We start from the raw sequence: 27,375 nt of genomic DNA on the forward strand, positions 1-27,375 counted from the left end.
ACACCTGAGAGGGTGGGGGGGGTTATGCAACGTGACTCCAAGACCAGCATGCTTTGAGACCTCCACTCCAAAATGCAACGAGAAAACCCCAAAAACAACGAGCCAAATAAGAATTGAGAGACTAAAGTGGTGTCTGGACATGAGGAGCCGATTGCTGAGCCTGCAGAGATGCGGAGCCCCTCTTGCCCTGAGCAGACAGTCGTCCCAACGCCGGGACCAGCCATCTGAGAAGCTCAAAGAAACAAGATCTGACGGGGACATCACGCCCTAAAGGCTCCCACGAGGACTGGATCCCCCGGCTCTGCCCCTAGTGGACAGAGCTGCGCATATCCTCCTCCTCTGAGTCGCCCTGGGAGACGCGACGGGGACTGCAGCCCTGCCGAGCCGCCCAATCCTGAGCTGATCACTTTTAATAAAGGCATTAAAAAGGAGAAGAAGTCTCCTGGCCCTGTTTATTTCAGCTGGGGGCGCTCGTCCGGGATAGCCACACCGAGAGAGGACTCAGGACTGGCCATCTTGGACCTCCAGGACAGCTGGCTATCAGGACCAGAGGGATCGGCTCAGGTGCAGAGGAGCACCGGAGCACCAGATTGGTGAGAAAGCCAGTGGCGGGGGTGGGAGACGTGCGCATGTGTGTGTGAATGAGACGAAGGCCGGCAGCCGGACCTTCGAAGTGATAGTGGACCCCTCAGTACTGCGTTCCCGGCTTTTCGCGAGAAATCCGGCCGGGATCAGGGGGCGGTGCTTGGAATTAGCGTGAGTGAGCCATCTCCCAAGGTGAAATAAAGGGCCCCCCCCTCTGGGCGTGCGGAGGGAATATTTGTATGAGTGGCACGCACCCAAAATAGGCCCTGACAGAGGGAAGTCAGGCAGATTTGTCAGTCCCGAGAAGGATTCGGGTAGCATTTGTAAGTCTCGAGAAGGATCCGCGTAAGATTTTGTCAGTCCCGAGAAGGATTCGGGTAGCTCACAAGCCCTTCAGGTAAAAGTAAGTCCTGGCACAGGAGCCAGGCACAAACCCCAGCGAGGGAGGCTGTGGTTTGCTTTTAAGTCCTGATACAGTGAAGCCTAAAAATTGGCGGGTTAGGCAAACTAAAAATCAGGCAGTTGTTTTGCCTGACAGAGGGAGTCAGGCACGACCCGGATTCTTAGGCCGAGGTTTCGTGTGTTCAAGTCCCGATAGATGTAAGACCTGACGTGGGGAAAGTTAGGCAATCAAGAGATTGGGCAGTTGTTTCAGTATAAAGTCCTGAGCATCAGGCAGAAATTTGAAGTTTCAGTGGAGGAGGCTGAAGCTCCTCAAAGAAGGTTCTTTTTGAAATTACCAGTCAGTAAAGGCACCATTGGTATTTTTGACTGTTGAGACCTGTAAAATGGGAGGGTGTAATAGTAAAAAGACCGGTAAGAGACTGAGGTATATACATCCCAATAGTCCCTTAGGAGAACTGTTAGTAAAATGGGATTCTATAGACGCCATGGAGGGATTAGATAAAGCGAAAATGATCCATTATTGTATGGAAGTGTGGCCAGAATTAGAGTTGCAAGGAGGATGGTCTTGGTGTGGGACAAAGGATAAGTGGATGTGCCAACAATTAAATAATTATCTGACAGCTCGAGGAGATACTGATCCTGAGCAATTATTGTATGTAGCTTGCTGGTTAAAGAGCGCTGTTGGGGATGAAGGGGTGCGAATTTGTAAGATACAGAGGAAGAAAGAGGAGAATGAAGGAGGAGATGAGAGGACTAGTAAAAGATGGGATCCCCTGGATTATTTGCCTCCTTCTGCCCCTCCACCTTATAATCCTCTTCTTCAAGCACCTCAAATGGCAGGTCCGGTTCTTCCCCCGGCTGCCATCTCACTACCACCTGTTCAAACTCCTCCTTCTACCTCTTCAGCTTCCACTATGATAAACCCAGTATCCCCTCCAGTTCCTTCTGCACCACCACAAGTGCCTACTCCACCTGCTGCATTCTCCACCCCTTCTCCAGCTCCACTTAATATTCACTCAGGCTCTTCTCCCCCTCCTATTGCTGTCCCTTTACCTCCTCCTAGTTGGGGCACAAATGTCTCCTCGCCCAATAAACAGCTATCAGCAAATACACCTGCTGATGGGCAGAACGTTCAGGGTAACCCAGATATCCCTCAAAGTAGTTTGGCATCTGAAGATGGGCCGTACTGTAGCACCAGATCCAAGACCTCCAAGGCAGAGAGACTCTTCCCCCTCAAAGAGGTTCCTATGGGAGCAGTAGCGGGAGGTGTTGGCTTTGTGAATGTTCCCCTAACTGCTTCTGCGGTGAGAGGATTCAAGAAAGAGTTGGGGCATTTAGTTGAGGACCCAGTGGGCATAGCCAACCAAGTAGATCAATTTCTAGGTCCAAATATCTACACTTGGGGGAGATGAATTCCATCCTAAATATATTATTTTCCCCAGAAGAGGTTCAGATGATTAGGGAGGCTGGCATAAGAATTTGGGAGAAAGATAACTGTCCAGGACCCCAGGTGCCATCAGGCGAACAGAAATTGCCACTAACGGATCCCAGCTGGAACCCTAACCAGGAGGAGGGGAGGAAGGCCATGATGGAATATAGGTCTTTGATAATACGGGGGATCAAAGAGTCAGTTCCCAAAGGAACTAATACTCAATTGGCATTTGAGGGTACACAGGAGACAGATGAAGCTCCTGCTGCCTGGCTTAATTGCCTAAGGCGGAACTTCCAGTTGTACTCTAGAATAGACCCAGACACCCCAGAAGGTCAAATGCTACTAAAAGTCCTGTTTGTTACAAAATCTGGGCCTGATATTCAGAGAAAACTGGAAAAGATGGTAGATTGGCAAGAGAAGGACATTAATGAGTTATTAAGAGAGGCATTGAAGGTGTATTTAAGGAAGGAGGAAGAAAAAGCAAAGGCCAAGGCTAAGATCATGGTTGCTGTAGCTAGAGAAAGTGCAGGGTGGGCAGGTCCACCACCAGGAGGAGGCAAGGATAGGCCTCTTGTACTGTCAGATGCACAAAGGATAGAGACACCTCAAGTCCCTTTGAGAGAACGACATTGCTATTACTGTGGAGAGCCAGGACACACCAGGAGGTTTTGTAGAAAGCTCAGTCTCGATGTGGCAATAGCCAGGGAACAAGATAATTTAGGGAAGATCCTTAGAAGTGACGAGTAGAGGGTCAGGGGCTTTACACTTTAGGGGACCTGATGCAACATCTAGACGAGCCCTTGGTAAACTTTAAGGTGGGACCCCTAAATGAAGAATTAGAACTTTTGGTTGATATAGGAGCAGATAAGTCCTGTCTCAACAAAGTAACATCTGAAGCTAGAAAAAAAAAAAAACCAGCTAGGTAGAAAGGATATCCAATAGCACCAAAACTGGCCAGTAATACTAAACTTGAAATAAGTGGTGTAAAAGTAAAAGGTACCTTATTGTTGTCTTGTTGTGTGTGTGAGAGTGAGTCACAAGAAAAGTCAGCCTCTGTTGCGAATTTAGCTGCTAGAAAATGGAAAAGTACAAAACTGCGGCTAACTCCAAGTCCTGCACCTGCATAGATAGCAGTGTCCTTGGGCCTAGCTGTGGTAGGATAACAAACAGTGAAAGAGACATGAGAAAAGAGAGATGTAACCCCTAAGGAATGAGGAAGAGTTGATAGTATAGTTTAACCAATAGATTGCTTAGTTTACAGAATATTCATAAGCTTATTACTCGCTGTATAAGTGTCTGATGCTCTCTTCAATAAACGGAATTTGCTTATCACTCATATTGAGTGTCTGAGTCTCCCCTCACCGACAAATGGCTCGACCCTGACAAAGGCCTTCATTTCTCTGTGACAAGCCTCAACTTCCCGGGCAGGTGGGAAGGGGGCAGTGGAAGTGTGTGTGTGCCCTGCAAACCAGGCTTGTGTCCCCCAGTCGGGTGGGGGCTGTGACCAAAGTGTGTGTGTGTGTGACCTGCAAACCAGACTAGTGCTCCCCAGATGGGTGAGGGAGCCATAGCTGTAAGAGCGTGACTGACACACAGGCAGCCTTACAGGTGAACGGGCACCAGAGGCAACCAGAGTCTGGGCCCTTCCAAGAGGCCCAGAGATATTGAGACCTGTGGGCCAACCCCAAGCTGAGGGGAGGCTATAGGGACCTGTGATTTTCTAGCAATAAGTTTGTGTCTTAAAGGTGTGAAAGAATGTGTGAAAGTGAATGGGAAATGAGAGAGTGAATATAGACGAGTTAGAATAGAAGTAATGTAGATTGTACATTACAAGTTTTAGCACATCTACTTAGAGGGAAGTGTATTGTGTAAAAGAATGGTGTAAGGAAAAAAAAAATTAAGCATAAGGAGTTGAAAGAAGTATTTAAGCTGTAAGTGAAAGTAAGAAACAGAAGCAAGAGATAAATAAATAAGATCTTGAAAAATAGAACAGAAAACCAGTGAATTAAATACACAGAAAAATAGGAGAATAAGAGTACTTTGGGAGTTAAGTTAGCTGAGAAATACAACTCCTTGCCAAATACAGAGTATGTAGAAGTTGATGAGAGAAACATACAAGCTATAGTAAAAGAGAAATTACTGATAACATTAAACAGAGAAGCTGAGTTTTGATAAAATCATTACCAGCAGACCATTAATGCCTGTGTTTGAAAGCCCGTTTCAGGTATTCTTCATTACTAAGACGGTTGGACTCACATCACTCTCACCCCCTGGCATTGGACCAGGATTCAACACCAAGTTTTTCCCTCTGGCATTCTGGCATTGGACCGGACTGCACCCCATTTTCCCTCTGGCATTGGACCGGACTCCACCCCTGTCTCCTTCTGGCATTGAGCCAGACTCCCAGTTTTTCCCTCTGGCATTGGGCCAGAGTCCACACCACTCACCTCCGGGCACTGGATAAGGATTCATCCATATCACAAGTTAATTCACCTGAGTATACTGAGATTTAAAGTTGACTCTCAGGAGGAAGAGTCAAAAAGACTGAACTGTATAGGAAAAATTGGTATCAGAGTTCTAATATTGCTTAAAATGTTTCAAAACTGTTTTGTGTAAATTATGTTGGTAAAAAGTTTAAGGCTGTAAATAAGTAATTCTGGTTAAGTTCCCCAATATATTTCTAAAGACTCCAGGTTAATCCTCTACAGAACACTCCCCTGGGGGGGAAACTAAAATTTGTAGGGAACAGACCAAGAGAGGCTTAACCAGAGAAGTGGGTAGAAGTGACTCTAAAGAGCTTGGAAGCTTCTCCTCAGTAAAAAATTCCCCAAGAGGCAAGGCCAGGTGGGCAGGCTGTGCAAGATGACCCATACCAGACTCTTGGGAAGGGTAGTAATGCTGGCTCTGATTGCTGGTGGTGCTCCGGGAAGCCCAGCTGAGCTGTGCAGTGAATGCTACCAACCCTGCTATGAAGAGGAATTGAGCTCCTTGTCGAGAGTCCACATCAGTTCTAACCCTGATTGTGTTAACCCCTCCCAATTGGTCCTTTATCAGAAAAATAAGAGAGTGTATTGGATAGCATACAATACTGCCACTTTTAGGCAGCCACTCCTAGGAGAGTGCCCTATAGAGGTAGCCTGGTTGTGCTTTGAATGTGATGCTGCTGAAACAAGCTCAGCAGATCTAGTAAAAAGCAAAGAAATAGGGAAAATGGTAAGAAAAATTGTTTGTTACAAGTATTTATATGAGTGTACTGGAAAAGAGATAAACCCCTTTTGGAACACATTTCAGGGGAGCTCTAAACCCCTAAGTTTGATCTCATCTGGCAACTGCGTTGCTAGGGTGATAAAACCAATTTTCTTATTACCCAAAGAAACTGGATCAAGTTTGGGAGTTCCTATATATAATGATTTGGGAGAAATTAAACAAAACCGGGAAAGTGAAATAGAAATTGAGAAAATCCAAAATTGTAAAAGCCAAGTTCGGATCCCAAAATCTGTGTTGAACAAAGTCTTTCGGCTCCAGGCAATATTAAAAATAAAGAATTCAATTATTAGGGACATTTCAAACGAAATAAAAAGATTAGCATGTGTAAATAATCAAGATTAAACTCCTACACTTGATCCCAGTGGGTGGGAGAACTTAGAGATTTTCAGAAAATATGTATGGGAAAAAGTGATTTTTCTCGCTGTGTGTGTACTTGGAGGATTGCTCTTTTTACTATGCTTATTTATCTGTTTTAGTAAAACAGTATTGGCTGTACAAACCAAGAAAAGTAACAAGGTTAAGTAACCATGATTACCAAAGTGCACAAGAGATTTATAGTAGATTCAAAACAAAAAATTGTGAGTGTATGCGAGCTTAAGAATTTAAGCTCGATCAAAGAAAAAGAGGGGGGACTGTTATGAACAAAAATTCGGTTAATATTTTTTTTGTGAGAAAGAGTTACAGGGACGCAGCCAGATCTGTCTCTGCCAGGGTTCTTAGTGCTTTGTTATTGTAATACCGGGTCGTTGAGGCTTATCTCCTCTTTTGTATTAGTAAAAGGCCTGGCTGGGTGGGGTGGATGGCCCTTCCCCGAGGAAGTGCGCTCTTCCAACATAGGGAAGACACCTGAGAGGGTGGGGGGGTTATGCAAAGTGACTCCAAGACCAGCATGCTTTGAGACCTCGACTCCAAAATGCAACGAGAAAACCCCAAAAACAACGAGCCAAATAAGAATTGAGAGACTAAAGTGGTGTCTGGACATGAGGGGCCAAGTGCTGAGCCTGCGGAGATGCGGAGCCCCTCTCACCCCGAGCACAGAGTCGTCCCAACGCCGGGACCAACCAGCTGAAAATTTCAAAGAACCAAGATCTGACGGGGACATCACGCCCTAAAGGCTCCCACGAGGACTGGATCCCCCAGCGCTGCCCCTAGTGGACAGAGCTGCGCATATCCTCCTCCTCTGAGTCGCCCTGGGAGACGCGATGGGGACTGCAGCCCTGTTGAGCCGCCCAATCCTGAGCTGATCACTTTTAATAAAGGCATTAAAAAGGAGAAGAAGTCTCCTGGCCCTGTTTATTTCAAAATTTAATGGACACCTTAAAACACCAATTTAAATCTTTGGTTTGGAATCACAGAATCTTTAGGTTGGAAAAGGCCTCTGAGATCAGAGTCCAATCTTTAATCAAAGACCACTAGACCAGGCACTTAGCACCACATTCAGTCTTTTCTTAAGCATTTTGAGGATGTTGACTATACTACCTCCCTGGGTAGCCTGTTCCAATGCCTGACCACCCTTCAGTGAAGAAATTGTTCCTGACATCCAACCTAAATCTCCTCAGCACAACTTAAGGCTTGAATTTCCTCTTGGCATTTTGCTAGTTTTCTGGGAGAAGAGGTCAACTCCCAGCTTGCTACAATTTCCTTTCAGGTATAGAGAGTTATATGGTCACCCCTTCTCTCACTCTGTTGAGTTTACATGGGCAGGTTTTGGTAGCAGGGGGTCTCCAGAAGGGTGCCTTCTGTGAGAAGCTTCCCTATGCCCAACAAAACCTATGCCAGCCGGCTCCAGGACAGACCCCCTGCTGGCTAATGCTGAGCTACACATGGATTGTGATGATGCCTCTGTGATAACATATTTAAAAAGAAAGTTATTGTGCAGATGTAACTGAGACCAGAGAATAGTGAGGTGAGAGCATGTGAGAAGAACAGCTCTGCACATAGCCAGGTCAGTGCAAAAAGATGAGCAGGAGTGCTCCAGGTACCAGAGTAGAGATTCCCCTGAGAGTCTGTGGGGAAGCCCATGGTGAGGCAGCTGTGCCCCTGCAGCCCATGGAGGGTACACAGTGCAGAGATCTACCTGCAACCTTTGGAGGAGCTGCACTCTGGAGCAGGTGGATGCCCAAGAGAGGCTGTGACCCCATGGGAAGCCCGTGCTGGAGCAGAGTACTGGCAGGGACCTGCAGACCCATGGAGAGAAGAGCCTAGGCTTGAGCAGGTTTCCTGGTATGGCTTGTGATCCTGTGAGCAACACACACTGGCATGGACTGTACCTGAAGAACAGACCCCATGAATGTGTGGCCCACATTGCAACAGTTCACAGAGAACTGTTCCCTATGGGAAAGACACACACTGAAGAAGTCTGTGGAAAAGTGTCTGCCCTGGGAGGGACCCCACACTGGAGCAGAGGAAGGATTCTGACTCCTCTCCCTGAGCAGGGTCACAAATAAGGTGTGATGAATTGACCATTGCTTCCATTCCCCATCTCCCTGTGCCACTGTGGGGAAGAGGTAGAGCTGGGAAAGAGGGAAGGGTGGGGAGAAGGTGTTTTTAAGATTAATTTTACTTCCCATTGCCCTTCCCTGCTTTTTTTAGTAACAAATTCTATTAATATCCCTGAGTCTGTTTTGTTCTTGACAGTATTTGGTGAGTGATATCTCCTGGTCCATAACTCATGAATCTTCCACTATATTTTCTTTCCCTGTTCAGCTGAGAAGGTCAGTGATGGAGCAAGCTTTGATGGGTACCTTGGTAGCATCCAACCAAGGTCAACCCACTACACCAGGTTAAACAACCACAACTCCTTCAGCCACTCCTCATCGGACATGTGCTCCAGACTCCTCACCAGATTCACTTCCCTTCTCTCTGGACTTGCTCCAGCACCTCGATGTCTTTGATGGGCCTAGAACTTGACACAGCACTCAAGCTGTGGCCTCACTACAGCCAAGTACAGTGGGACAATCTCTACCCTAGTCTTGCTGCCACACTATTCCATATACAAAGCATGACAACAGAGGTTTCTTGCCTACCTGGCCATGTGCTGGGCCATGTTCAGACACTGTTGACCAGTACCCCTAGATCCTTATCTGCTTGGCCACTTTCCACTCTGCTCCTAGCCTGTAGTGCTGCAGGAAGTGGTGGTGGCCAAATTGTATGACAAAACTCATGGTCTTGTTGAACCTCGTGCTGTTGGTCTTGGCCCACTGATCCAGCCTAACTCCCTCTAAAGAGCCTTTCCACCCTCCAGGAGATCTATGTTCCCACCCGTCTCAGTGTCATCTACAAATTTACTGAATGTACATTCAATCTCCTCATCAATTAAGATTTTAAACACAACTGCTCCCTAGGGGAAACCACTGATGACCAGACATCTGCTGCATGCAGCATTATTCCCACCATTGTCTGGGCCCAGCCTCCAATCAGCTCTTAACCCAGTGAAGATGCACCTATCTAAGCTGTAGGTTGCAGCTTCTCCAGGAAATGCTGTGGAAGACTGGGTTGAAGGCTTTAATGAAGTCCAGATAGACAAATTCACAGCCTTTTCCCATGCACCAGATGGGTCACTTGGTCATAAAAGGAGGTCAGGTTGGCCAAGAAGGACCTGTCCTTCTAAGCCCAGGCTGGCTGGGCCTGATTCCCTGGTTGTCTTGTATGTGCTTTGTGGTCACTCTTAAGATTATCTGTTCCATAATCTTGCCAGGCACTGAGGTCAGGCTGACAAGCCTGGAGTTTCCCAGAGACTCTTTTCAGCCTTTCTTGAAGATGGGCATCACATTGGCAGCTACACTCATCTGGGACTTCCCCTACGAGCCAGAAATGATGATAAATGATACAGAGCACCTTGGTAAGCTCTTCCACCAGCTTTCTCATCAGCCCCGGATGAATTCCATCTGATCACATAGATTTGTGGGAGTCTAAGTGGCTCAATAGGTCACTATTTCCCCCTGAGTTACAGAGGGTCCATTCTGCTCCATGTTTCTATGTACCAGCTCAGGTTTGTGCTAAGGATAAGAGATCTTACTGTTAAAAAATGAGGCAAGGAAGGTGTTAGGAACCTCATCCTTTTCTTCATTGTTTGTGATACTCTTTCCCCCACATCCAATAAAGAATAGAGGGTTTTTTTGGTCTTCCTTGTGTTGTTGATATAATTATAAAACCACTTTTTATTATCTTTTAAAAGCAGTGGCCACATTGAGTTTTGACTGAGCTTATGCCTTTCTATTTTTCTTTCTATATGAGCTAATGACATCCTTGTATTCTTTCTGAGATCCCTGCCCCTTTTTCTTAAGGTCATACACCATCTTTTTTATTTTGACTTCTTGCAAAATCTCCCCATTTAGACAGGCCTGTCTCCTCCACCACCATCTCATCTGTCAGCAATAGGGACAGGTTGCTCCTACACCTTCAAGATTTCTTCCTGAAAATATGTACAGCCTTTCTGGAAGGTTGGGTTGCAAGAGTGTCTCTGTCCATACACTGAAATGGGAGGAAAAGTAGGAAGAAAGAGTTTATGCCATCCCATGCCCACCCTTGGAGGAAGGGGAATCCATGGCACTTGCTATCCCAAAGTTATCACCCTCTGGAAACAATTAGGCTGAAGAGTGACAGTGCATCAGCTCCAGAATAAACCTGAAATCATTTAGGGACTTGCACCAGGGTTGACTTTGCTGCACTACACTAAAGATCCTTTCCTTCTCTGGCTCTAGCTCTCTCAGTGCATTTTCACATTTCCAGGATGTGCCTGACCTCAGCCCCCACAGCAGCACATTTGGTGTGATATCTTTATTAGTTTATTCACGTTCAACATTCCATATTTAATGAGCAGTAGAGAAGGTGAGACATCCTGATGACTTCCAAGCAGGAGTCCTTCACCCTACACTGTAGTGTGTGGATATTTCCTAGAGAAGATGACCAACAGGCCTCAGAGCAACATCTCATGTGACTAAATTGGATGCTGTTAGAACAGGCATGGTGATGGATCAAGAGCAGTGACAGGGCAAATGTTCAATTCACATGGTTTTAGTCACAAATTCCCCCTTTTCACTTCCTAAGGAAAGACAGGGACTTCCAGAAATATTTCTTCAAATTCATTATTGACCACTAAGATGAGGATTCATGTCCACTCTGATCTCCATAGCACGGACTCTTCACTGGTTGTTCTGAGCTCTATTTATGGTACATGGAGGTAAATGAGCGCTGTGACTTCTCTGTTCTTGTTTCAGCTGGGATAGAGATGCTTTTTTTCCCAAGTAGCTGGTCTAGGGCTGTGTTTTGGATTCGGTATTGAGAACAATGTTGATAAGATTATTGCTCCATTGTGCTCACCCCAGGTCAAGGATTTTTCAACATCTTTTGCTCTGCCACCAAGCAGATGCATGAGAAGTGAGGAGGAAGTACAGACAGGACAACTGACCCAAACTGGCCAGAGGAATATTCCAGACCATAGAACATCATGACCTTTATGTAAACTGTGGGAAGCTGGCTGGAAGCGGGCTGATTGATGCTCAAGTACAGGCTGTGCATCAGTCAGTGGTTGGCAAGCTATTACTTTGGGCATCACTTGGGTTTTGCTCCTCTCTCTCTTTCTCTCTATTTATCTCTTTCTCTTTTCCCTCTCTTCTTTTCAACAATTTTTTTTAATTGCCATTGCTTGTTTTATTTTGTTTCAAGCTCTTCTTATCTCAGCCAACAAGTTTTAGTTTTCCAAGGGGCTGTAGGGCACCAGGGAGTGAGTGAGCAACTGTGTGGTACTTAGTGGCCATCTGGTGTTAATCACCATCAAGTCCCATATCATTCATGAAGCCAAAGGTCTTGGAGTGAGGTGGCCACTCCCAGAACTAGACACTGAACTCAAGGTGTGGCCTCACCTGTGCTAAGTACAGGGGAAGAATCACTTCCCTAGTCCTGCTGGCCACACTGTTCCTGATCCAGGTCATGATGCCATTGACCTTTATAGCCATGTGGGCACACTGCTGGTTCATGTTCAATCGGCTGTCAACCAGTACCACCAGGTCCCTTTCTGCCTGGCTGCTGTCCAGCCACACTGTCCCCAGTCTGTGGTGCTGCAGGGGGTTGTTGTGGCAGAAGTGCAGGACATGGCACTTGCGTCTTATTGAACCTCATATTGTTTGATTTGGCCCATCTATCCAGCCTGTCCATGTCCCTCTGCTGAGCCCTCCCACCTTCCAGCAGATCAATGCTCCTACACAGCTTGGTGTCATCCATAAATTTGCTAATGGCAGACTCAATCCCCCATCTAGATCATCAATAAAGATATTGAATAGGATTGGGACCAACATTGATCACTGGGGGACACCACAGTGTCGTGGATACAGCATCATCCCCATCACTTTCTGGGTCCACCATGACCCAGTCCTTAACCCAGCAAAGATGCATCTGTCCAAGCTGTGGGCTGCAGCTTTTCCAGGAGAATGCTATGGGAGATGATGTTAAAGGCTTTGCTGAAGTCCAGGTAGATACACCCACAACTTTCCCCACATCCACCAGGCAGGCCACCTCTTAATAAAAGGAGATCAGGTTGGTCAGGCAGGACCTGCCCCTCCTAAACCCATGCTGGCCGGGTCTGATCCCCTAGCCACCCTATAGATACCATATGATGGCACTGTTCTATAACCTTCCTGCCACTGAGGTCAGGCTGATAGGCCCAGAGTTTCCCACTCTGAGATCCTCTTGAGACAGAGTAGAAATTTTCCAGAGTAGAAATCCATTTTGGATTTAGGTAAATTAAGTCTTGAATTAAGTCTGTAACTTGCAAACATAGCCTTTTGGTCTGACTGCCTGCTCTTGCAAAAAAATCTATGCTCAAAGAAGCTGCTTCAGCCAAAAGACAGAGATAAGAGAGGGGCTCCTTGGGCTTTAAAACAGACAGAGAGGCTGCGGGAGACAGGGCAGGGTGACTCAGGAGTTCTTTCTGTATTTTCAGATAAAAAACTAACTGCAAGGGTAACTAGCTGCAAGTGTAACTAGCTACAAATATAATGTGAAATCAGTAAAATTAATGTGTCCATATCAACCTATTGTGAAATTCCATGCATATGGATTAATAAGGGAAATTAAAAAAGGATCTGGAGTTCCCAGAGGTATGCATGTCTTTTAAGGGGAGTGATCCCCACATGTGCCCAGTGCTGTAGTAAACATACCGGCTTTACAACTTTTCCAAAGTTGTGGAGTTTTTTTCTTTCCACAAATCACTCCTTCCAGCCCTTCTTGTGGATGGCCATCATATTGGCACCTCCAGTCCTCTGGGGCCAACCTGGTGAGCCAAAACTGATAAATGATGGAGAGTGATTTTGTGAGCTCTTCTGCCAGGTCCCTCATCACCCTAGGATGAATCTCATCTGGTCCCATAGACTTGTGAGCATCTAAGTGGCTCAGCAGGTCTCTAACTTCTTCCTCCTAGATTACAGAGGGGCTATTCTGCTCCCCATCCCCATCTACTAGCTCAGGAACCCAGTTGTCCTGAGGACAATATGTCTTATTTTTGAAAATTGAGCCAAAGAAGGTTTTAAATACCTCAGCCTTTTCATCTTCTCTGGTAACTATATCCCCCCCCCAGGTCCAATAAGGAATGGAGATTTTCCTTGCTCCTCCTTTTGCTAGTAAATTTTTAGATATGCTTTTTATTATTCTTTACAGAAATGGCCAGATTAAGCTCTAATTGATCTTTAGCCTCTCTAATTTTCTTTCTGCATGAGCTAACAACATCCTTAATCACTTCCTGAGTTACCTGCCCCTCTTTTTAAAGAAAATAAGCCTTTTTTTTCCTCAGTTCCTTTAAAATCTCCCTGTCCATTCAAGCCAGATATCTTCTACACTAGCTCATCTTTCAACACATAGGGACAGGTTGCTCCTGTGCCTTCAAGATTTCTTTCTTCAAGTATGTTCATCTTTTTCCCAAGGTGCTCTCCAAATCAGTCTCTACAATAGGCTGAAGTCCACTCTCAGGAAGTCCAGAGTGGAAGCTTTGTTGAGGCCCCTCATTGTTTCACAGAATATTGAGAACTCTATTATTTCATGATCACTGTACCCCAGACACAGCAGGTCAAGTGTAGTCCCTCCCCTGGTAGGCTCACTCACCAGCTGTGACAAGAAGTTCTCCTCCAGACACTCTAAGAACCTCCTGGACTGCCACTTCTCTGCTGTGTTAAGTTCCAGCAGACATCTTGCAGGTTAAATGTCCCACAAGAACCAAGCACTGGTGATCCTGAAACACCCTCCAGGTGCTTGTAGAATAATACATCCCCCTCTTCATCCTGGCTGGGTGATCTATAACAAACTCCCACCAGGCTGTTGGCCTTCCCCCTGATTCTTGTCCATAGGCACTCGACCTTATCATTAATTAATTAATTTTAATATCCATGGTGTCAAGAGTCTCCCTAATACACAGAGCCACCCCTCCACCTCTTCACTCTTTTGAAGAGCTTGTAGCCATCTATTGCAGTCATGACAGTCATCTCATCACGTTTCCATGATGGAGACTACATCATAGCTTTCCTCGGGTACAGTGGCTTCCAGCTCCTGTTGTTTGTTATCCATGCTGCATGCACTAGTGTACCTGCACTTACTCTGCCTTACCACCCTTGGGCTTCTTTCTGGAGAGCCTGGTTTCATCCTCCTACCCCTTTAAACCTAGTTTTAAGCCCTCTCAAGCAGCCCTGCCATGGGAACACAGGTGTAAAAAGCTCAACACAACAAGAAACACACAAAGGTAGAATTTCTCCATCCCTCTAAGCTTCCTCTTTAGCCCTGCTAAACAGACACACGGGGACAGAGAGCAACTAACAGCAAGAATCAGTGCTACAGCAGAAGGGCGGAAAATGGAGTGAGTTTGACTCTAACACCTGTCAGATCCCCAAAGATCCCTGAACACTGTGGAATTATGAAATTAATTAATTAGACAATGCCATGATGACCTGAGGTTTGCTGCTTATAAATTCGTAAGCTCAATCAATCAATCAATCAATCAAGGTACTAATTGGGAAATTTTAAGCTTAATAATGTTTCTGTATGAGCAACTCCCCTGTGGATGCTCTGGGAGTTATCATCATCCTGAGTTACTATAAAATCAAGGCAGTTTCACACTGTTTCAACTTGCAACAGGAAAGAGTTCTGAGTGATCATACTTGGAACCAGCCTCACTTACTGAGAAGGAAGTTCCAGCATTATAATTAGTCCTACTTTGCCTCAAGGTCCTGCCTTAAGGGGGTACCCTGGGCCCAACTATCCTTTCCAGAGGGGGAATTCTCTCCTGCTCTGCTGCCTCTCCTGGACAGTAGCAGAACAGTCCTTGGGAAACAAACATCAGACTCAGAAGGCCAGTCCAGATCTCAACTTTCCCCCCAAACGACCATTCCCTATAACTTTTAGTTCCTCTCTGAGCCCTTTTGAGAACAGCTGTGCTGTTGATGCCCTCAGTTCTTGCCACCTGCACCTGAGGAGACCTGGGGGATGGGAAGAGCTTGTGTGCACAACTGGGATGAAGGGAAAAGACCAGTTCCTTTCCACCCCAACAGCAGCACCATATTCACCACTTGCTCAGGAGAGAAAGAAATAACAGAGATCTGCTTACCTGCCTTAGTCAGCAAAGATGAGCACTGATATCGGACAGGTATTTTTCTTCTTGCCAGAGAAATTTCCAGTGGCAGAAGGGAAGGAAAATGAACAGAAGAATCAGATCCTGAAGTTTAAATGTGGTATCTCTTTGCCTAAAACTCACTTTGCTGCCTGAAGGTCAAATCTTATCTGCTATATGACAGCTCTGTGTTGGTGACATAGGCAATTAGGTGCAAATGGAGCTTCAATGTCAATGAAAGTTTTAAGATAAGCAGAGATCCAGCTCAACACCACAAAATATGCTGTTTTAGAATTAGAGCTGGATTTTACCTGTTGTCAGGTAAGAATGATTGCCACGTCTCCAATCTATAGATGAAAGGTGAACTTTGATCAGCTCCTTAAGGAAGTAACTTTGAAGATTTAAACTGAAATTAAGACTTAAACAGCCAGGGATTAACTTGGGGTGTGACTCTGTTTGAAGATCAAGGATCATTCTTCTGTAAGACTGATGATTTTGTTGACAGGTTACCTAGGGAATGAAGGTGGGGTTTTCCTGGGACTTCACAGTCACCCTTTAGAGAAATTAACTTGAAATGGGAGCAATTCTGTTTTTCTAGAGGATGACATCTGAAGTACTCTTGGATTCCCACTCAGCTTGCCCCTTAGTGTCACTTCTCACAGCTGTTTCTTCCTTCAAAGTCTGTGCCAGAAGTATTTCTCATTGCCCTAGAAATTATTTGATATGGTAAAATCCTCTCTAAGTAATTTCATATCCTACTATGAGCCACCTGCCTCATGACAGAAAGATGTTTTCTGAAGGTTTCCTGGGTTATAGTGAGGCTTTTGATAGTGACACTAACATCAGCCTTCTGGACAAGCTGCCCGGCTGTGAGACAAGTGGTACTATAAGTGAAGAACTGCCTGATTGCCAGGGCTCCTAGAGTTCTAGAAAACTGTCTTGGTTTGAAGGACAGGTGTCTGTTAAGGAAGATAGGACCCTCCCTTGGAAGGGGCGTGCCTGCAGCCTCACCTCATGTGCAACTCTAGGCCCCCTATTTAAGAAGAATATGAAGTTATTTAAAGAGTGGCAACAAAGCTGATGCAAGGGTTAGAGGACAAGTCCTGTCAGAAGCTGCTATGGAAAACTGAAATCCCTTTGTTATGAATACATGTTACAATATTGGCTTTTCACAAATATTAATGGATGCTACATGTATAATATTAAAGTAACTTTGCTATAAAGATATAGGAGTTTTTTGTTATTTCTGTTGTTAACTAAACTTAGACATAGTAGTGAGATGTTAGTGAGATCCTTGTGTTAAAATGCCTGCTTGGTTGGGATAACATTCAATGAACATGTGATGGAGACCCCTGCTACTGCCAATTATCAGCACCCACCATCTGTAGAAAATATGGACCAAAGTCCAAAGTGGAGGTGGTAACAAGAACAGACCAAAACTACAGCCAAAAAATATGCATGCTCTAAAAAGGCAGATCCAAGAAGGAGCCATGGTAAGCAGTTCTTGCAACATGTAAACTAGTTTGGAGAAAATTTTAAATATTCATACTTCTTTATGAATATGCAATAAGCTGATGCAATAGGAAAGGTATGTAAAGGGCATCTTTACATAAAGACAGAAATAGCAGGTGTGGTCTTGGCAAAATGCCAAGCACACAGCCGTAAATCTTTGCTTTATTGTCTTTGTCTCCTATTATCCTTTATTAAACTTTTAAATTTTTACAGGAGACTAAACCTCCTTTTTCACACCTTCTCCTTAGGTGGCCTTTGCCAAGAATCCACAGAGCATCTGGGAATGTAACAGTGGGGTATTTTGAGCCACTCTTTCCCAGTCAGGCTGATTCCAGTTACTGGGATCCCACATCACTCCAGAAATACAGACATGTTCTGTCCCTCTGTAGCCTGATGGCATTGGGATACCTTGTGCCCCAGTGTCTGCTGGAGCTTTGTACTCTGGTGGGGCTGCTGTGCCAAGCCCTCAGATGCACACACTCCACAAACCCATTTGTGCGTCTCCTCCTCCTGGCTGCATGCAGGGTCTCCCTGGTTCTGATCATAGGATTGTCCGTTTACTTCATGTAAAAACAGTTTAGAATGCCCTTCCATAGGATCAGGAGTAAGATCAGCACTTTCATTCTGTCTGGGAAATAGACAGCTGGAGATTGGAGAAACTGAGTGGAGGAAATGAGAGCAAGCATCTCTTCTGCTGGCTCCCAGCAGCTCGTGGGCTAAATGGCATCTGCCTTTTGTTTAATATGATAATTTAAGTCACTGACAGATCTGTAAGGAGCCAAGAAAATTCAATGCATGTTCTGCCACCCAAGAGTGAATCTGAGAACTGGTGATCTCACCAGCTCCATGATGGTCATGACAGCCCTCATAGTTTTAGGCAAGGAACCCTAACATTTTCAAGCTTAGGCAACTTTTCAAGTTTAGTCAAGCTCTAAACCTGAATTTAAAAATTAATTAATTAATTAATTAATTAATCCAGGAGACCAGAGTCTGAACTGCACATTCAAAGGCAGTTGCATTGTGTGGTGAAATGGAGCAGGTAGGAACAGGCTGGCAAAGCTACAAAGAGCCTGGGGGTAGTGCCTAGAGACACTCTGCAAGCTCAATGCTCAGCCTGAACCCATTTGTTCTGACAAATGTGGGCTGACAAGATGCAGTAATCCCTGCTATGTCATCAGGCCGGGGGAAATTTAGGAGCATTCTCAGCCTCGCTCCTCAACCTGCCTGGGCATGCATCTGCTGAGACATGGGTGTGTTCTGATGCCCCCACTCACCCCCCCATCCATGGACAAGACTTGGGACACTTTGGAGGCATTTTAGGGGTTAATTAGGCCAGTGCAGGGAGGGAAAAGGGATGATTTAGGGGGGCTTTCTGGTGTGTCTCTGTGTCCCCTCCTACTTGAAATCTCCCCAGTCTGTTGGTATTCCCTGTGTGAAAAACACGTTCACTCTCCTGTGAAAATTTAAAAAGTTTATAAAGGACAACAGAAGACAATGGAGGTTAGGATCTATAAAATTAGAGGGTTTTGAGAAAATGGTAAAAAAGGCAAGCCTCAAACAGCAGATTTGTGAACATTGCTAATGCAGCAGAAAGTTTTCTAAGCTGTAGCGCAGACGTGAGAAATAGAACAATAAGCCTCTGTGATTTGCCCTTTTAGGTTGCAACAAGTTTATTTAATGTATATCTTTAGAAGGTTAATATGAATGAGTCTCTGTGCTTTGTCTCTCATAAACGAGGCATTGTGTTAGAGAATAAGTCTCTATTGTGTTAACTGCAGTTACGTGTGCTTCATATGATTGGATAGAATTATTGTCAATATGTTTTTGCTCTATGTGTGATTGGCTGAAACTTGGACTGAGATGGCTTTATGCTATGCTGTAACATTACGTTTCCTTGGCATTCCATTTGAATCAGTGAGTTGTTCACGTCTCTTGTCTCCATTGTCATAACAATGTACTGAAACTGATGTTTGAAATAAACAGCTCACGGCACCGATTCGAGTGTCCCGTCCCTGGTCGTGGTTGTATATAAATTGCCGATGGCAAAATGGTGCAGAAAATAATCTCTCTAGCACCCGTCCAAAAAATGATGAACTCTTTCCATGTTGAGAAAAGCGTTCAGAATATTCATTGTGTTCCGAGAACATAAGAGTTCATGAAGTTTGTTTAAGGGCGAGTGCCAGCAGCACAGAAAGATGTGAATTTGCAGACATTTTGTGATAAAAGAATTATGTGTTCTAAAATTGTAAATGCAAAGACAGCAGAAACTAGTTTAGAGTCTGTTTTGTCTAGTCAAAGAGCTGTAAGGGTCACTCCTGTGACTGTTTTCCCTTTTCAAGAAAGCAACCCCTCAGATTCGGTTCAAGCAGGTAAAATGCTTTGTGATTCAAAGAGTTCTTTTTTGGTAAATTGTTCAAATAAGCCTCTGCCAGGTTTTTCTGTTGTTCGCCAGCCTTTTGATGTACAAGATGAAATAGCAGTGAATAGAGCTCCTCCACAGGACAGGGCAGAAGAGAAGACAAATGCAGCAAGCAGCAGCCAAGAATTGAGCCAAACTAAGGGGACTCTGCCCATACAGAAGTTTGAGGAAAGAGCAAGAGATTTTTGAAGGGTTTCTGAGGAGAAACAAGCTGAGATTTTAAAGAATTAGAAATCTATTTCTTTTGCTGTTGAGAGAAAAGATAAGATGTTAAATTCTCAGTCTGATGTTAGCTGTTCTCCAGCTGAATCTCCACAAGCAAAGGGACTTTGTGAAACATGCCATTGTTCTTTAGAAATTATCAGAAGTACAAACCCAAAGTCGCTTTCCCAAAGAAGTTTGAATCTTAGCTTTCCTCCTCAGTCCAAAGAACACGCCCTTTGTCCAGCCCCTTCTAGCAGAGCTTCAAAAGGAGTGTGTAGTTTAGCTGAGCCCTCCTCTGCCCCTCATGGCAGAGCTCCAAAGAGAGCATGTTGTTTAGATGTCTCTGCCAAGAATTCAAGGGTGTGTTCTTCTGTCCATATTGGCAGAGTTTCCGAGAAACTTTGTTGCTACAGCAACGTCCCTGCCAAGAATTCAGACACTGGCAGAGTTCCCAAAACAGCTGCTGTCAGTGGAACTGTCAGCTCCAGTTCTGACTTTTCATTAAAGCTGCCTGATTAGTCTCACATTAATCAAAAATTAGAAAAATATTTAGACTCAAAGAAACAACTCCTTGCATTACCTGTAAGATATAGTCGCAATGATCGTAACCCACAATACGGAAGACTTACCCACCATGACATAAAAGAATTACGTCAAGATTTGAAAGAAAGTGAGTTATCTTCTGCCTATTTTAACAATGTGCTGAAAAGTATTTTTTATTCTTATAATTTAGTCCCTGCTGACTGTCGAAATGTGGCTTCTCTAATTTTAACCAATTCACAGTACCTACTATGAGAATTACAATAGAAAAAACTTCTTAATAAGTTAGTTGAAAAATATGCAGATACTGATTTTACAGATTTAGATGTTGTTCAATTAGCAAGTGATCCACCTCACCACAGAGCAGAAAATCAAGCAGTAGACTTACGCCAGCCTGTATTAGCAAACATTAAAGATGCTCCTAAGAAAGCCTTGTTTTCAGTACAGCCATCTAGCACAAATGTAAATTCTTATCCGCTGATTAAACAAGGTGAAGCAGAACCTTATAGTTCGTTTTTAGATAAATTAACTCAAGCAGTTGAAAGGCAATGCCCAGATGAACAAGCCCATTCCTATATTGTTCAAAACCTTGCTTTTGTAAATGCCAATGATGAATGTAGAAAAATTATCTTAACTTTGCCTGATCAGCCTCCAACTGTCCCACAAATGCTGACAGCTTGCAGCAGACTCATGAACTCACAAAATCTTGCAAATTTACAAGTCAATGCTTTAAATAAAACATTGAAAAATAATTTGACACAACGAATAGATAAAATTGAAAAGCTTTTAGAGAAACAAAAAAAAAATTAGAAAAATTGTGTTAGCACTGTGTGGTTAGACTCTGATAAAAAGCCTCATTGCTTTGCTTGTTGTAAACCTAGTCATGTTAAAAAAAGATTGTCATGTGTAGACATTCCAACCAAAACAACTTTCTACCTGTCATAAGATATGGTTGTCATGATGTATATGATTTGCTAATATCTTGTGGTACAAGTTTTGTCTTCAGTTCACAGAAGTTTCCAAGATCCAAAATTCTACACTACATGAATGATTTGCTCATCGCAGCTTCAACGCAGACAGAGATAAAGCAAACCCGTGCTACTGTTAAAACTGAAATCCAAATGCTGGACTTGACATTTCTACGACAAAGATCCAAAGCTGTGACATTAACTCTTCAAAGAAGACAAGCTCATTGCTGTGTTCCGAAAAGCCCTTTCTTTTTTGCAGTTTTAAGAGAGACAATACAAGTTTGTAGCCTCATTTTTCAGTAAGACCCTTCTGAGCCAGATCCTTTGCCTTGGGCAATCGTAAAGGCGAGCCCGACCGATATTGCTGCCAGACCTTGAAGACCTGCAATCAGCGCTGACAATTTAGGTATGGAAAGGCAAGCAGCATAAGATTTATTTACTGCCTTTTTACAAAAAAGGCAGGTTAAGGGGATAGATTTGCAAAAGGATTTACCAGGGCTATTCACTTATGGCTACGATAGGGGAGTTTTTATTAACCCCCATACGGTTCACGAGTTAATGGAGTGGCGTAAATTCGGTGATTTATTATGGGAGGCTACTTTAGAGGACGATAAAACTGCCAAGAAGTTAGGTAAATTATGGAGGGTGTCGTTCACAATGAATTACTGCAGTTTCAGGCTGAGAAAAAGGCTGCCCAGCAGGCAACAGCTGCTCATGGGCGTAATAAAGTTTACGATCAGGACAGGGGAACACCATTAGCTCCTGCAATGAGGACGGTTTTACTACCTGCTTCGCCGCCCTCCTCTGCTTCAGCAAGCCAGGCTAAACAGTGCTCTTCTGAGGCTTCCACACCCCTGAACAACAGGAGCCATGGCCGAGACCACCCGATAATCTCCCGAAAATCAATGAGCCGAACCCTGGGGTGGAAAACGACCTAGCGGGGGCTATTGCAAGGGAGCAGAGGTTGGCGTGGGCTGCGCTTACAAGAGAAGCTATGGAAAAGGGGAATAAGGAAGTTATCCGCGCTGCTACTGAGCTGGCTTGTCCTGTTGCATTCAATCCGCAGGAGGGAGGGGGCATGCAGGCTACCATTACAGTCCTTGATTGGAAATTGCTGTCTCAGCTGAGGTCTACTGTTAGTCAATTTGGAGTGAAAAGTGAGCCAGCTAAACAGATGTTAGACTATATTTTTGATACCAGTCTTCTTTTGGTGAATGATTGTCAAGGATTAGCTAAATTGATCTTTACCCCACATCAGCAATTGTTATTCAATGCTCATTGGCAAGAGCTTGTAAACGAGTGTGTGGCAGTAGAGAGGCAGCAGGGAGACCCTCTCCATGGTATAACTGTTAATGAGCTTATGGGCCTGGGACCTTTTCTTCATACCGAGGCACAAGCTTTGTTGGGGCAAGAGAAGTGCCGGGAGGCTATGAGGTTGGTCAGGCTTGCTATAGAGAGGGTAAAAGAGCCAGGAGGGATACCCATGTATATGGGAATTAAGCAAGGGCCAGAAGAGTCATTTGGGTCATTTATTGATAAGGCTGCTGCTGCAATCAAAGGGCTGGGGTGTCAGAATATCTTAGGGGGGCATTACTCAAAGAGTGTGCTCTTCAAAATTGTAATTCTACTACTAGGACCGTGCTTAATACTCTGGGTGCCAACTGGACTATAGAGGAGGCATTAGAGAGGATGGCTTTAATGCCAACAGGAGCACAGGCCTTTGTAGTAGATGCAATCAAACAATTAGGGCTAGGCTTACAAGAACAGGCAAAGTCCTCTCAAAATCAGGTGTTAGCTGCTCTTGCACCACTTCAAGCTTCAGCAGCACTGCCTCCAACGGCTAGTTGGTGCCAGAACCGCAGTGACCGTGCACCGACACAAGTCGTCACTGCAGCATCAGCACCCTCTCCTGTCTCCAACCAGCCAAGCCTTGGCTTGGAACCGGCAGCCGCTGTAGGAGTTATGCTGATGACCCCGCACCCACGAAAAATTCCGACAGAGATTCATGGACCTATTGTTATACACGGTCAAGCTGGGTGCTCTGCTGTTTGGAAGATCATCTGCGTTGGGATTATTCGTTTTGCCTGGTGTCATTGAGGTGGACTATATGGTTATGGTGCATACCCCTTTCCCACCACTCCAAATTAACAAAGGACTGAGAACTGCTCAGCTGGTGCCACTTGAACAAAATGACTAAGGGATAACAGACTATAAAGGGACAAGAGAGGCGGAAAAGGGTTTTGAATCCACTGGAGGACTTACCTTACTGACTTTGAACCTTTCTGAGAGACCCAAGAAAAGGGTGGAAGTGGAATTTCAAGGACAGAAAGGATCATTTTCAGGCTTGTTCAACACTGGAGCAAATTCCAGCATTATTAGCCCTAGCCATTCGCCTCCTCTCCGGGTTCGCATGAATGAAAAACAGCTTTCTTACCACCTACCATGCAATGCCTGATAAGGCAGGACATTATGGCTCAGTTGGGGGTGGTTTTAACCCTTTGGGGTAAAAGCCATTGCTTGGACCGTGGCTAAGGAACCTTGTGACATATGCTATAGGGATATTAGGTGTGCTTTTAATGCTTTTACTTATTTTGCCTTGTCTTATCAATTGTAGTCAAAATATGGTTAGTAGAATGATAGAAAAAACTTGGCAGACTAACCTCCTTGTGCAAAAAGAAAAAAACCGGGGGAAGTGTGGAGAGCTTTGTTCAAACATGGCTTATAGAATAAGGCCATGAACAAATACAGCTGGTTAAAAAGTAAAAGGCAGCTGTAAGCAGCAAATTCTCAGGCTTTTTTCATTAACAACAATAAACACCATGTCCTTGAGTAAGTGACTAGAAAAACATGGTGGAAAACATGGAGGCCTTGAGAATGGTCAATAACAAGTCAACAACAGGATGAGAAAAACAAGTATTGGCCTCAACAAGAAACCACAGGTGTTGGCAGCAAAGGAGGGGTTGGCATGTAATCTGTGGCCAATGATGAGCTCAGGTTTTGCAATATGTATGAGCTTAATTAACACTACTATAAAAGTGCGTAAGCTGGATCAATAAATCGGAGATCGATGCTCATCAATCGGATGGTCATCTCCCTTCAGTTTCCTCAAATGTTATTTATGAGTATGTCAATTGTATGTTAAATGTTTGTTTAACAGAGCTGATTTTTGGCAAAAACTTCGGTTATTGTTTTTGTGGAGAACAAAATTTTAAAATTGATATATCTGTAAGGATTCTGCCAAAACTTAGCTCAAGAAAAAGATGGAGCAAATGCAAGTTGTATGTTTGTATTGGTGGATTTTAATAGTTTTTTGTCGTGCAGATTTGCCTGTGGAATAACCGAAAACAAAGATTTGGGTGACCTTAGCCAAGGCAGCCAACTCAGATACTATATGTTTGTCTAACTCGGAACCAGAAAAACCTTTTACAACCTGTCTGGTTGGTGTGCCAGTAAAAGAGTTGCCTTAGGTCAAAAAACCATCCAATGGTAAGCTGGGTGGAATTGACAATGGAAACAATCCCTCATTGAATTGGAACATTTAGTCCAAAAAACTTCCAAAAGCAGCATCTGAACCTCAAGAATTAGAAATCCTTGGCTCTTTGAACATGGATTTTTGCCTTACTTTCATAGCTCGTGCCTTGCGAAAAGGTGATCCCCCAAAGTACAATGTTACCCCTCATTATTTTGCATATAGGAATTTGAGTTTTTGGTGTAATTTTTCAAACAGTTGGGATGTGCTTCCTGGGGCTGATCAATATCCACGGCAATTGCCAAAAGAGCATAAGTTCATTTGTGGAAACAGAGCTTGGCAAATCATTCCAGCACACCTTGAAGGTGGCCCTTGTAGCATTGGTATGCTCACTATAATTGCACCCACTGCCAAAGCAGTTATGAAAAAGAAACAAAGGAGAATGAGAGCTGTTCCTCATTATGAGGAGAACTGTCAGAGTGATTTTATGCCTTGGAAAGATTCAGGAAAAGTTTGAGCAGGTTTGTTTTTACCCCAGTTGGCTTCAGCAGTGGCATTGAAACAATTAGATCGAGTTGGGTGCTGGCTGAGCAAACAAGATAATGCCACATCCTCTGCAATTAGTGATATGTTAACCAATGTTGATAGTGTTAGACATGCTACTCTTCAAAACAGAGCAGCAATTGATTTTCTTTTACTGGCACAAGAGCATGGTTGTGAGGAATTTGAAGGATTGTGTTGTATTAATTTGTCCGATCATTCTGAGTCCATTCACAGAAGCATACCAAAACTGAAAGATTTGACAGCTCAGATTAAAGAAGATGGTGGTTCCTGGCTAGATGATTTTTTTCAAGAATAGAGCTTTGCACCTTAGCTAAAGCAACTTTGCAAGATAAGTCTTTATGTATTGGGTGTTCTGGTATTGATATTGATAGTAATACCCTGCATACTTCAGTGTGTGCAGTGAATGATGAACAAAACGGTCCGAGAAGTTTTTGTCATACAAGAGAGAGAATTAGGAAGTAGAAGCACAGAGAGTTTTCGAAATCTCACAAAAATAGTAGACGAAGGTGTTGGAATGGAGGAAGGTTTTGAATTAAGACCCTGGAATCAACCAGAGTATTTTGAACAATGACTTGTAACTATTGTCAAACGTGATTCATATCTCTTTCAAGGACTGGGCCTTCACAGCATTAAGTTGCTGTGCTGTAACATAGCAATGCTTAGGATCAGCGCAAATAAGACTCCAGCAGATAGTAAGCAGAAGTTTTGCAGTAAAGCTATGAAACTCAAGTAGTAAACGAAAGAAAATGAAAGTTGCTTGTTGAGTCAACAAGAATCCTTTTCTAGGGGGCGCCTGGTTTTAGGTAAATTATTTCCTATTTTTGTCACCCAGGCCCTCCCCTAGAAAAGGATTACTTACAAACATGTCGGCTGCAGACAATGAGGGGTATGATATAGTCCTCCTGGATAACACCTGGGTCTACGGCGGCCAGGTTTTCCACAATTTTCTTTTTTATCCTTGTCTACTTTCCTCACACGAGGCACCATTTGCCGCGGCTACTATATACAAGCATGAACGGGGACGGGGCAATCCGAATCAGTGTCGTGAGCAGTTTATTTCACACATCAGTCTCAGTACATTGTTAGGACAATGGAGACAGGATGTTCACAGCTCTCTGATTCCAATGGAATGCCAAGGAAGCGTCACATTACAGGGTACCATAAAGCCATCTCAGCCTAAGTTTCAGCCAATCACACATAGAGCAAAAATATATTGACAATAATTCTATCCAATCACTGAAACACGTAATTGTAGTTAACACAATAGGGACTTATTTTCTAACACAATGGCTCATTTATGAGAGACTGTGAGAGTCTATCCAAAAATCTTTCCTTTTTGCCTCACAATTGTCATGAAGAGAAAAGACCACTGAAAGGTTAAAAACTGTTGAGCCAGTTGGGAAAGAAAGTCTTATGCTTATTCAGTGTGTTCACAGGTGGTGTTTGCAGAACATGCCATGCTGAAATCAAAAGGGGCATGCTGCCCTTTCTGAACAATGGATCTGGACTTTCTCCCTACCTCCTGACCTGGCTGGTCTGAGCTCTGGGGTGGTTCCCCCCCTCCAAGAGAAGACCCCTCTTGCCTGCCTTCAACCACTGTGACAGACAAACAGAGATGCGAATCCCCTCATCAAGGAACCAAGACAAGACAAGAAACCCCCTTGGCACGCCCCTGGCAAGCCCCTGGCACCCCCCTGGCACCCCCTTCCAGAGAGTGGGACTGAACCCCCCCCAGCTCGGGGAGAGGGGGAAAAACTGCCCAGAATAAACGTACCTGCGAGCATTCGGCCATGAAAACAATGGAATAAACACCCCTCTCCTTCTGTTCCTATTCTATTCCCTCCTTGGTAAACCTAATTTCGGCCACCCTTTCCCCCAATGAAAAACGGTATATTTTGGGGTGCAATCTGACTGTGCTTTGAGATCTCCCCGGGATGTGCACCAGTGAGCTTCAAGGGCTGGACCCCCAAAGGACAATGACACGTTTCGGTATCTATAGACCGTACCTGTCCTCCTTTCCTCCCTCTTCCCTTGTCTTACCCTTTTCTTCCCCAGATTCCCTCACCAACGCATATTCAGCTGTGATTTTTTCAATAAAATTGTATTTTGTTGATTTTTTACTGCAAACCCCCTGTGCCTTGTTGGTTATTTTGCACCAAAAAATCATCCGTCACCCGTTCATTCAGGCGGACCTCGACGGAGACAAAGCACAGAGACTCATTCATACTAACCTTCTAAAGATATACATTAAATAACCTTGTTGCAACTTATAAAGGCAGATCACAGAAGCTTTTGTTCTATTTCTCGCGTCTGCTCTACTGCTTAGAAAACTTTTTGCTGTATTAGCAATGTTCACAAGTCTGCTGTCTGAGGCCTGCCTTTTTAACCACTTTCTCAAAACGCTCTAATTTTATGAATCCA

At 44.3% G+C, this 27,375-nt stretch overlaps 1 pseudogene; it reads right to left on the reverse strand.

Annotated features, from left to right (window-relative positions):
- The window catches only part of LOC135455553 (E3 ubiquitin-protein ligase TRIM58-like), a 44,058-nt pseudogene extending 17,320 nt beyond the window's left edge, over positions 1-26,738 (reverse strand).
- Positions 26,739-27,375: the final 637 nt, after the last annotated feature.

This window comes from Zonotrichia leucophrys, chromosome 18 (assembly GCF_028769735.1).
Source record: "Zonotrichia leucophrys gambelii isolate GWCS_2022_RI chromosome 18, RI_Zleu_2.0, whole genome shotgun sequence".
NCBI lineage: Eukaryota > Metazoa > Chordata > Aves > Passeriformes > Passerellidae > Zonotrichia > Zonotrichia leucophrys.